This window comes from Aulonocara sp. 'chitande type north' Nkhata Bay, linkage group LG2, assembly GCF_057382095.1.
Source record: "Aulonocara sp. 'chitande type north' Nkhata Bay isolate Kocher_YH1m ecotype deep benthic linkage group LG2, A_spYH_male_GT1.1, whole genome shotgun sequence".
In the NCBI taxonomy this organism is placed as follows: Eukaryota; Metazoa; Chordata; class Actinopteri; order Cichliformes; family Cichlidae; genus Aulonocara; species Aulonocara sp. 'chitande type north' Nkhata Bay.
Genome location: NC_141345.1, coordinates 11,140,752 through 11,150,046, shown reverse-complemented (window position 1 = coordinate 11,150,046; position 9,295 = coordinate 11,140,752). Strand labels below are relative to the sequence as shown.

General features: G+C 41.4%; 1 long non-coding RNA gene across 1 annotated transcript; it reads right to left on the bottom strand.

Moving 5' to 3' along the window:
* Nucleotides 1-6,650: 6,650 nt before the first annotated feature.
* Nucleotides 6,651-7,263, bottom strand: LOC147337450 (uncharacterized). Its single transcript, XR_015124782.1, has 3 exons — nt 7,149-7,263; nt 6,846-7,072; nt 6,651-6,760 (listed from the first exon to the last, which is right to left on the bottom strand). It is a non-coding gene; the product is annotated as an uncharacterized LOC147337450 (long non-coding RNA).
* Between the last annotated feature and the right edge of the window lie 2,032 nt (nt 7,264-9,295).

Below are 9,295 nucleotides of genomic sequence, written 5' to 3'. Positions count from 1 at the left end.
AAAAAATCAACTGTGGGAGCAATCATCAGAAAATGGAAGACATACAAGACCACTGATAATCTCCCTCGATCTGGGGCTCCACGCAAGATCTCATCCCGTGGGGTCAAAATGATCATGAGAACGGTGAGCAAAGATCCCAGAACCACACGGGGGGACCTGGTGAATGACCTGCAGAGAGCTGGGACCAAAGTAACAAAGGTCACCATCAGTAACACACTACAACGGCAGGGAATCAAATCCCGCAGTGCCAGACGTGTTCCGCTGCTGAAGCCAGTGCATGTCCAGGCCCGTCTGAAGTTTGCCAGAGAGCACATGGATGATACAGCAGAGGATTGGGAGAATGTCATGTGGTCAGATGAAACCAAAGTAGAACTTTTTGGTATAAACTCAACTCGTCGTGTTTGGAGGAAGAAGAATACTGAGTTGCATCCCAAGAACACCATACCTACTGTGAAGCATGGGGGTGGAAACATCACGCTATGGGGCTGTTTTTCTGCCAAGGGGACAGGACGACTGATCTGTGTTAAGGACAGAATGAATGGGGCCATGTATCGTGAGATTTTGAGCCAAAACCTCCTTCCATCAGTGAGAACTTTGAAGATGAAACGAGGCTGGGTCTTCCAACATGACAATGATCCAAAACACACCGCCCGGGCAACAAAGGAGTGGCTCCGTAAGAAGCATTTGAAAGTCCTGGAGTGGCCTAGCCAGTCTCCAGACCTCAACCCCATAGAAAATCTGTGGCGGGAGTTGAAAGTCCGTGTTGCTCGGCGACAGCCCCAAAACATCACTGCTCTCGAGAAGATCTGCATGGAGGAATGGGCCAAAATACCAGCTACTGTGTGTGCAAACCTGGTAAAGACCTATAGTAAACGTTTGACCTCTGTTATTGCCAACAAAGGTTATGTTACAAAGTATTGCGTTGTATTTTTGTTATTGACCAAATACTTATTTTCCACCCTGAATTACGAATAAATTCTTTACAAATCCTACCATGTGGATTCATGGATTTTTTTTTTCACATTCTGTCTCTCACAGTTGAAGTGTACCTCTGGTGCAAATTACTGACCTCTGTCATCATTTTAGGTGGGGGAACTTCCACAATCGGTGGCTGACTAAATACCTTTTTGCCCCACTGTATTTACAAATAATGATAAAAAGTGAGTGAGTACATTTCAACATTTTCAGCAATCACTCACAATCCTGGCACTGCCACGGTATCTGTCGTCTGCATTTACCACATGTGTACCTGTAGCAGTGAACACATCGCACAGTGGCCTGATTTTTTTTGCATCTGTGTACTTGGATTTTAGGTCGCAAGCCACCCAAAACTTGCTCCATGCACCACTCAGCAGGCCATTTGTAAATATGTGTACAAATGGTTGGTTTTTTGTACTGTTTTTATCAATAAATGTCAGCAACAAAGGACATACACCCATGTGTGTTGATTTCTCCCTAAGATGGCAAACTGAAACACTCCAAGTTGGTGACTTTTGGAGATTTGTTTCCCTGGATGATTGAGAATGCATCAAGATGAAACACAAAAGGAAGCTCACCGCTTTTAGCAGCTCCCCCACCCCCTCAATCACTCACTGAGTGATTGAGGGGGTGGGGGAGTGGAGTGTTTCAGTGTTTCAGTTTGCCATCTTAGGGAGAAATCAACACATGTCCTTTGTATGTCCTTTGTTGCTGACATTTATTGATAAAAACAGTACAAAAAACCAACCATTTGTACACATATTTACAAATGGCCTGCTGAGTGGTGCATGGAGCAAGTTTTGGGTGGCTTGCGACCTAAAATCCAAGTACACAGATGCAAAAAAAATTAGGCCACTGTGCGATGTGTTCACTGCTACAGGTACACATGTGGTAAATGCAGACGACAGATACCGTGGCAGTGCCAGGATTGTGAGTGATTGCTGAAAATGTTGAAATGTACTCACTCACTTTTTATCATTATTTGTAAATATGTGTACAAATGGTTGGTTTTTTGTACTGTTTTCATCAATAAATGTCAGCAACAAAGGACATACACCCATGTGTGTTGATTTCTCCCTAAGATGGCAAACTGAAACACTCCAAGTTGGTGACTTTTGGAGATTTGTTTCCCTGGATGATTGAGAATGCATCAAGATGAAACACAAAAGGAAGCTCACCGCTTTTGTTGCTGCCATAAATGCCATTAGTTCAGGGAGGTCCATGAACCAATGAACATGCTCCATGCACCACTCAGCAGGCCATTTGTAAATATGTGTACAAATGGTTGGTTTTTTGTACTGTTTTTATCAATAAATGTCAGCAACAAAGGACATACAAAGGACATGTGTTGATTTCTCCCTAAGATGGCAAACTGAAACACTGAAACACTCCACTCCCCCACCCCCTCAATCACTCAGTGAGTGATTGAGGGGGTGGGGGAGCTGCTAAAAGCGGTGAGCTTCCTTTTGTGTTTCATCTTGATGCATTCTCAATCATCCAGGGAAACAAATCTCCAAAAGTCACCAACTTGGAGTGTTTCAGTTTGCCATCTTAGGGAGAAATCAACACACATGGGTGTATGTCCTTTGTTGCTGACATTTATTGATAAAAACAGTACAAAAAACCAACCATTTGTACACATATTTACAAATGGCCTGCTGAGTGGTGCATGGAGCAAGTTTTGGGTGGCTTGCGACCTAAAATCCAAGTACACAGATGCAAAAAAAATCAGGCCACTGTGCGATGTGTTCACTGCTACAGGTACACATGTGGTAAATGCAGACGACAGATACCGTGGCAGTGCCAGGATTGTGAGTGATTGCTGAAAATGTTGAAATGTACTCACTCACTTTTTATCATTATTTGTAAATATGTGTACAAATGGTTGGTTTTTTGTACTGTTTTCATCAATAAATGTCAGCAACAAAGGACATACAAAGGACATGTGTTGATTTCTCCCTAAGATGGCAAACTGAAACACTCCACTCCCCCACCCCCTCAATCACTCACCCCCACTCCCCTCCCTCCAGAATTCCTAGGTAACGACCTAATATACATATGAATGACTAGCCAATTTAGCTTCCACTTCCACCATTTGACTGCTCTCGGGTTTTATAGGTAGAAAGGTAGAAGCCACTTCCACCATTTGACTGCTCTCGGGTTTTATAGGTAGAAAGGTAGAAGCCTGGGGATGCTAGTGTTACTCTTATGATACAATTGTTTACAGGTATGAAGTTTGATTTCACTTCCAGATTTTGCTTTCCAGGCCGTGATGGTGTGTATGCAGGCTCCTGGGAGAGCCAGGTGTTAAGCAAACTTAATATGCAACACGCGCTAACATTTTTTATTGCAGAGTTTCGGAGCTACTCCAGAGGAGATGCCCTGATGTTGCCTGGGACATGATCTAGCTAATCTTTTTCTTTAAGACAGGGATCCAGGTTTGGTGAGTTGACGCATGGGAATGTCCATGCGTCAAGAGGTGGAGTGCAAGGATTAACATTAAACAATGTTTACTATTATTGTTGCAGTGATTTGTGTGATTAGCCGTTTATTTACAAGTATTAAACCTATGCAAGTGGTGCATCCATGTTCAGATGAGGCTTTGATGGCCTATAAGTGAAGTTCACTGAACTAAAGAATGTGGTTTGATGATTGTTGACATGCTCTCCAAATAGAAGTTTTTCTTCTTAGCAAGGAAATACAGGTGCAGCAGTAATCTCCTGAGAAATCTTCAGAGGCCCAGTGAGAAGCGTGAACCATTCCAGGCATAGCTGACAGCCAGGCAGTGGTTGAGGTCAAAGGTCAAGCTGGTTGGGGCCCATCATGAGATCAGACCTTGGAGCCACAGCAAGGACCATGAAACTGCCTGCAAAATAGAGGAGAGGATCGTCCACAAGATGGGAGCTGAGGCCAGGAGAGAGGCTTCAGGAGGATCAGAGATCATCTTCAGCACAGCAGACATCACACAGAGAGCTGTGCTACTGAGCTTCCAGGAGATTTTAAATAAAATGAAAGATTCAATATTGACGCTGAGGAAGACAACTAAGGTGTACGACGTGCTCTGCCTTAAACCTTCAGCAGCGTTGGAACATGAAAACTCGTGGGATGAGGGGAGCGTGCCAAGCTCCATCGACAGCGCAGAAGGAGTTCGAGGATGACATCATGATTCTGTGAAAGCACAGGAACCAGAAGCTATGGTGGTGATGACAGCAGTTTCCTATGAACATCACCTAATGCTGTGCCACTATACTGTGCATACGATGACACTCTGAAGGCTGCTGGGATCATAACAGCAGTAAGACAACTGAACCCTGCACCCTTTCCACAGAGGTGTTTCTCTGCAGAGCGTGGACAATGAAGGAGTCATAAATATCCCCCTCGCAGGATGAAGGCCTGAAGTGAGGTGATGGGAGGCCATAAAACTAGAGTGCTGAGAGGTCTGCAGCTTTGGAAATAGCTGAGACCCATGTTGACAAACAACAAAACTAACTGGTATGTTTGAATGTTTATTCTACATACATTTGGACTCTGGTCCTATGGACAACGAAACAACTAGAAGAGACATTCATGACGCCCTGCAGAACTCAAACCACTCTGCAGAGAGACATGTGATGTGCACACCCGGAGGAAGCACCACCAAGCTGAGATGTGTTTGAAAATGTTACTTTCTTAGTTTCACTATTAAATTAACAATTTCTTTGGTTGCTCGTAAGATGCAGTTTGCCATGAGATGAGCTCAATGAGGAATGGGATAACTGCTGATACATTTGTTAAACTGTGTACTTTTGCAATAATTTAGGGTAATTTGACATATGCTGAGTATAAAAATGTTTGCATTGAAACTGTCAGACATGAGGTATTCATAACTGGGAACTTTTCTAGCATAAAGGTCAAAAACGGGGGAATGTTAGAGTTTGTATTGTTGATTGTCATTCATGCTTAGAAATATTTAACCATAGATGCTTAGAGGTGTATAATCAATTGTGTAGTGATAAGTTGTGTGATCTTTAACAGGCTACAGAGGCTTGGTGTGTATTCCACACTAGAATGCACACCTACATCCTGGGAGCACGGGAAGAGGTCGCATCTTGTCTTAATTGTTTTATGGTAGGATTAACGTAGCTACGTCTGTTCTAGTCTAAGTGCTTTTCTGTTTAGATGAACTGCTGGACTTCCTCACCGGGGGGGGTCTAGTCTACCCTCTTCCTGACCAAGGATGTTTGACCCTTTGATCAGCAACACACACACACACACACACACGCACACACACACACACACACACAGGCAAGGTACTCTTTGTTTGTATGTAGACGTCGTATGTTAATGAACCTATGCATATTCATGTAACCTCAATAAAAGGACAGTGTTACGGGAGGACGGACGAGAGCAACTGGGGTCAAGCGAAGGAACGGTGCCTGTCCGGTTCTCTCCCGTGCACGAGAAACATGAAGAAGCTTGCCTACTTGTGTCTTGCTTTGCAGTGTAATTATATTGCCTTTAACGTTCCAGCGGATGGGTTCAAGCTACAAACCTATCAATGATCATACTCTTTACTACAGCTTTCCATGTTTGATTACATGATGTTTAAAGAACTGCAGTAGAGGGAAGCTATTATACCAAGCGTTGAGTACCTTGCAGCTCTGCAGCTTGGATGTTGTGTTTTAAGTCATCGGGAACATCAGCTGGCACCAGTACACAGTGCAGCAGTATGAGTTTGATTTTATATTAAATTCATCTTTCTCCCCAGGGTGCTAGCGGCATCACTACAGCCTCCCGCTGCCTAGTATCAAACAGGGAGGTATGTTACATGGAAATAACATTTTGTTCCAGCCTGCCCATTCTGTCATGGCTTGTTTTTGAAAATGTACCAATAATAGTGATGTTAATGGTTATACCAGTGTGACTAAATTGAATCATGGAACAGACTTCCCAGACAAGACTAGCATTAGATTTCAAGTAATATGAAACTGTGGAGCTTCCGTCCAGAGCTGTGTTTGAACTGCACAGTTGGGCCTAGAAGCCTACACATTATACAGGATAAATGAAAAAAAAATACACACAATCTCAAAGTTGAGACACTATGTGAAATGCAAAATGTAAAAACAGAATACAGTGATTAGCAAAAATCTACAAATCCAAATTTTAATCACCGTAGTACACAGAAAGCACACCAAATATTTGAAGTGAGAAAACATACAATTTTAAGAAACAGCACATTTTTTAATTTAATTGCAGTAACACCTCTCAGAAAAGTTGGGACAGGGCCACGTTTGCCACTATGCGGCACCCAATCATCTAACAACAGTCCATAAGGTTCTGGGAACTGACTACAGTAGCTGTTAGACATGATGCATCAGTTCAATGGCCAATAAGAAAAGCAAGCAGGAGCACAAATGTATGTTTCAGTTTGTGAGGACAAATTGAAACATACTAAAAAATTAATACTTGTCTTTTATTATGTACTGATGCACTGCTTTCACCTTTCTGCACCTAATAAGTTTTAATTATTACTTCTTTAGTGATCACCTAAATATTAAATACTTTACCATTAGCTGACAATGAGAAGCAGTGGAGAACTATCTTTTTTTTAAAAAGTAAAATAAAACAAGATGAAAACTGTTACAGTGGCAAAGGCCAGGGCATGGAAATGGACCCAAATTCAGATGCTGGTATAGGTTTTCAACAAGACTTTATTTACAGAACACAAGACAAAACGCTTTAGTTCAGGAAACATGAGACGAGAATCAAAACATGAGTTGGAAGCAGTCATAGCTCGTGGTCACTGAAACACAGTGAGAGAAATGTCAGTGGAATGCTGAGTGAGGTGACAGGAGGTAAGGCAAATGACAAGCTTTCCAGTGGCTTACTTGCTTGCAGGTAGAGTGTGATGTGAGGGTGAGGATCCAGAAGGGGTGAGCCTGGAATGTGAATCCAGCCAGAGTGATCTGGTGATCCAGTGTGGTTATGGCAGGAGAGCAGGTAGATACAGCAGTGGAAACACAGCATGCACCAGTGGTGTTAGTGTCCCAGCACTGACTGGCGTCCAGGTAAGCAAGGTTGCTGCCAGGTTGGAGGAATGGAGATCTGTGAGAAACTAGAACACAAGGTGACACAAGATAAGCAAAACACAAACTTGATGTATTCTCTAAACTTGATGGCGAAGCACTAACATGGGTTAGCAGATGACATGGTGAAGACTAGTTGTGTGCATTGGTCTTAAAGTTTGATCAGCCATTAGATTATCACCAGGTGTGGACAGCAGGTGCAATGATAAGGGCTCCCCCCAGAGGTGGAGTCCATGGCACTGTGAATAAACACCACTCACCCAGACCATGACAGAAATCTCCTTACCACATAAAACTTCATTGTTGGTAAATTGTATATAAATTACCAAAAATAAAAGTAATTTTTCTGTTGTATAAATGAATGTAACCATTGCACATATTTAAGGCTGAGCTTATATTTTGTTTTATCTATAGTAATGTATCATATTCATATAAAATTTCTAGTGGCTATCTTATATGGACCACATGTCTCTATGAGCTCAAAAACATAGGCTTACATCTTTATTTTTTAAGTATATTAAAATAAGTAACAAAATCACAGATGAGTTATAAGACTCCATCACAATGTAACATACTCAACTGTCAATATTTGCAGGAGGGTTAAAAACATTCACGGAAAATTCTGGTGTTATTTCAGCAAAACTTCTCGATAAACTTAGTATAGTCAACATGCAATATCTTAGAGTTTTTCATTTCAAAACACTAATGGAGTATGCGTCTGGAGCCAATGGTATACGTAAGCCAAAACTACACAATATACTAAACCTACTATCCATTCTCTTCCACCTATCCTTTTCAGGGGGCAGAAGCCTATCTCAGCTATCTTAGGGTGAGAGGCAGGTTACACCCTGCACAGGTCACCAGTCTGTCACAGGGCTAACACATAGACACAGACAGCCATTCGCACTCACCTTCACACCTATGGGCAAATTAGAGTTTCCATTTAACCTGGATTGTGGGACGAACCCAGAGTACCCAGGGAGAACCAACGCAAACACCACACAGAAAGACCCCACCTGATGGTGGAATTGAACTCAGGATCTTAGGTGTGAGACACAATTGCTAACCACAGTGCCACCCAAACTAAATTAAAGTTGCATGTGGAATTTTTTTTAGTTAACTAAATAAAAAATGAAAAGACTTTTCAGAAAAGTTTTAAGTAACTGAAATGGTTTTAGGACAGTCTGGTAAGAATTGTGATAACGCACCTGATGAGGTTTTAATGGATGTGTTTATCAAGACTTTGGATGCCAAGAAGACTGAGAGTGAACAACTTTCAAAAGAGTCTGTTTTTTATGTTAAAACCTGTAGTGACTTTCCTAAATCTTACCTCTGGCATATGTTCTCCTGACAATAAAATACTAAAACTAACTAATTAGTAAACTATTAAGAAATAAACTAAAGCAAGATACTTTCAAGCAATGAAAAGTAAACTGAAACATGCAAGACTAGCACTGGAAACTGAAACTAAAGTATATTAAAAACAAAAACTAAAAAAAATAATAGGTAATCTAAAAATAAAAACAAATACCAAAACAATAATAACTCTGGTAAGCTGACACCTCCATCTATCATCAAGTTTTTATTCACTGACATGCTAAAGAAGTTATAAAAAACTTTAGACACTGCACTTTAATTCCTGTAAATCACATGTTGGCCAAGTTGCTTAGTAAGAGGAAGCTCGTGTGTTATGATGATAAGTCACAGAGGGCTCATTTACAGTGCTAGCTCTGTTTCCACGTGATGTGCAGATAGTAACTGATGTTGAAGCAGTGGAACCAGAGCCTACAGCAGTTTGTCTAGCATGCTGGGCTACCATCAGGAGATACACAAACAACCAGAAAAAGCTGCTGGGCAATCAACTTGAGCAACTCCAATAACTGTTCATGGGACACAGGCATGCCCTCAAAACACTGTCCTCATACAGATTTCAATGGAGCCATAGTGAAGCAAAGTCAATCCTGCTTCCAAGGATGATAGTCTGTTGTAGCCGCCTAGGTTTTCTTCTGACCCGTATGGAAAAGATAGTTTGTATCCGCCTTGTGTGAAACTTGTATGAAAAGCATACAAGAGTGAAAACAGATATAAGATCCCTTGAAAAATTATATAAATGAAACCTGTATGTTTTGGATACTTACTAAAACAATATATGAAAGTAATGAGAAAGTGGCCACTTTCATGTGTAAATCATATAAGCCTTATATGATTCACTATATGAAGTAGGCCAAATCTTATGCAAGTCTTTTATAAGT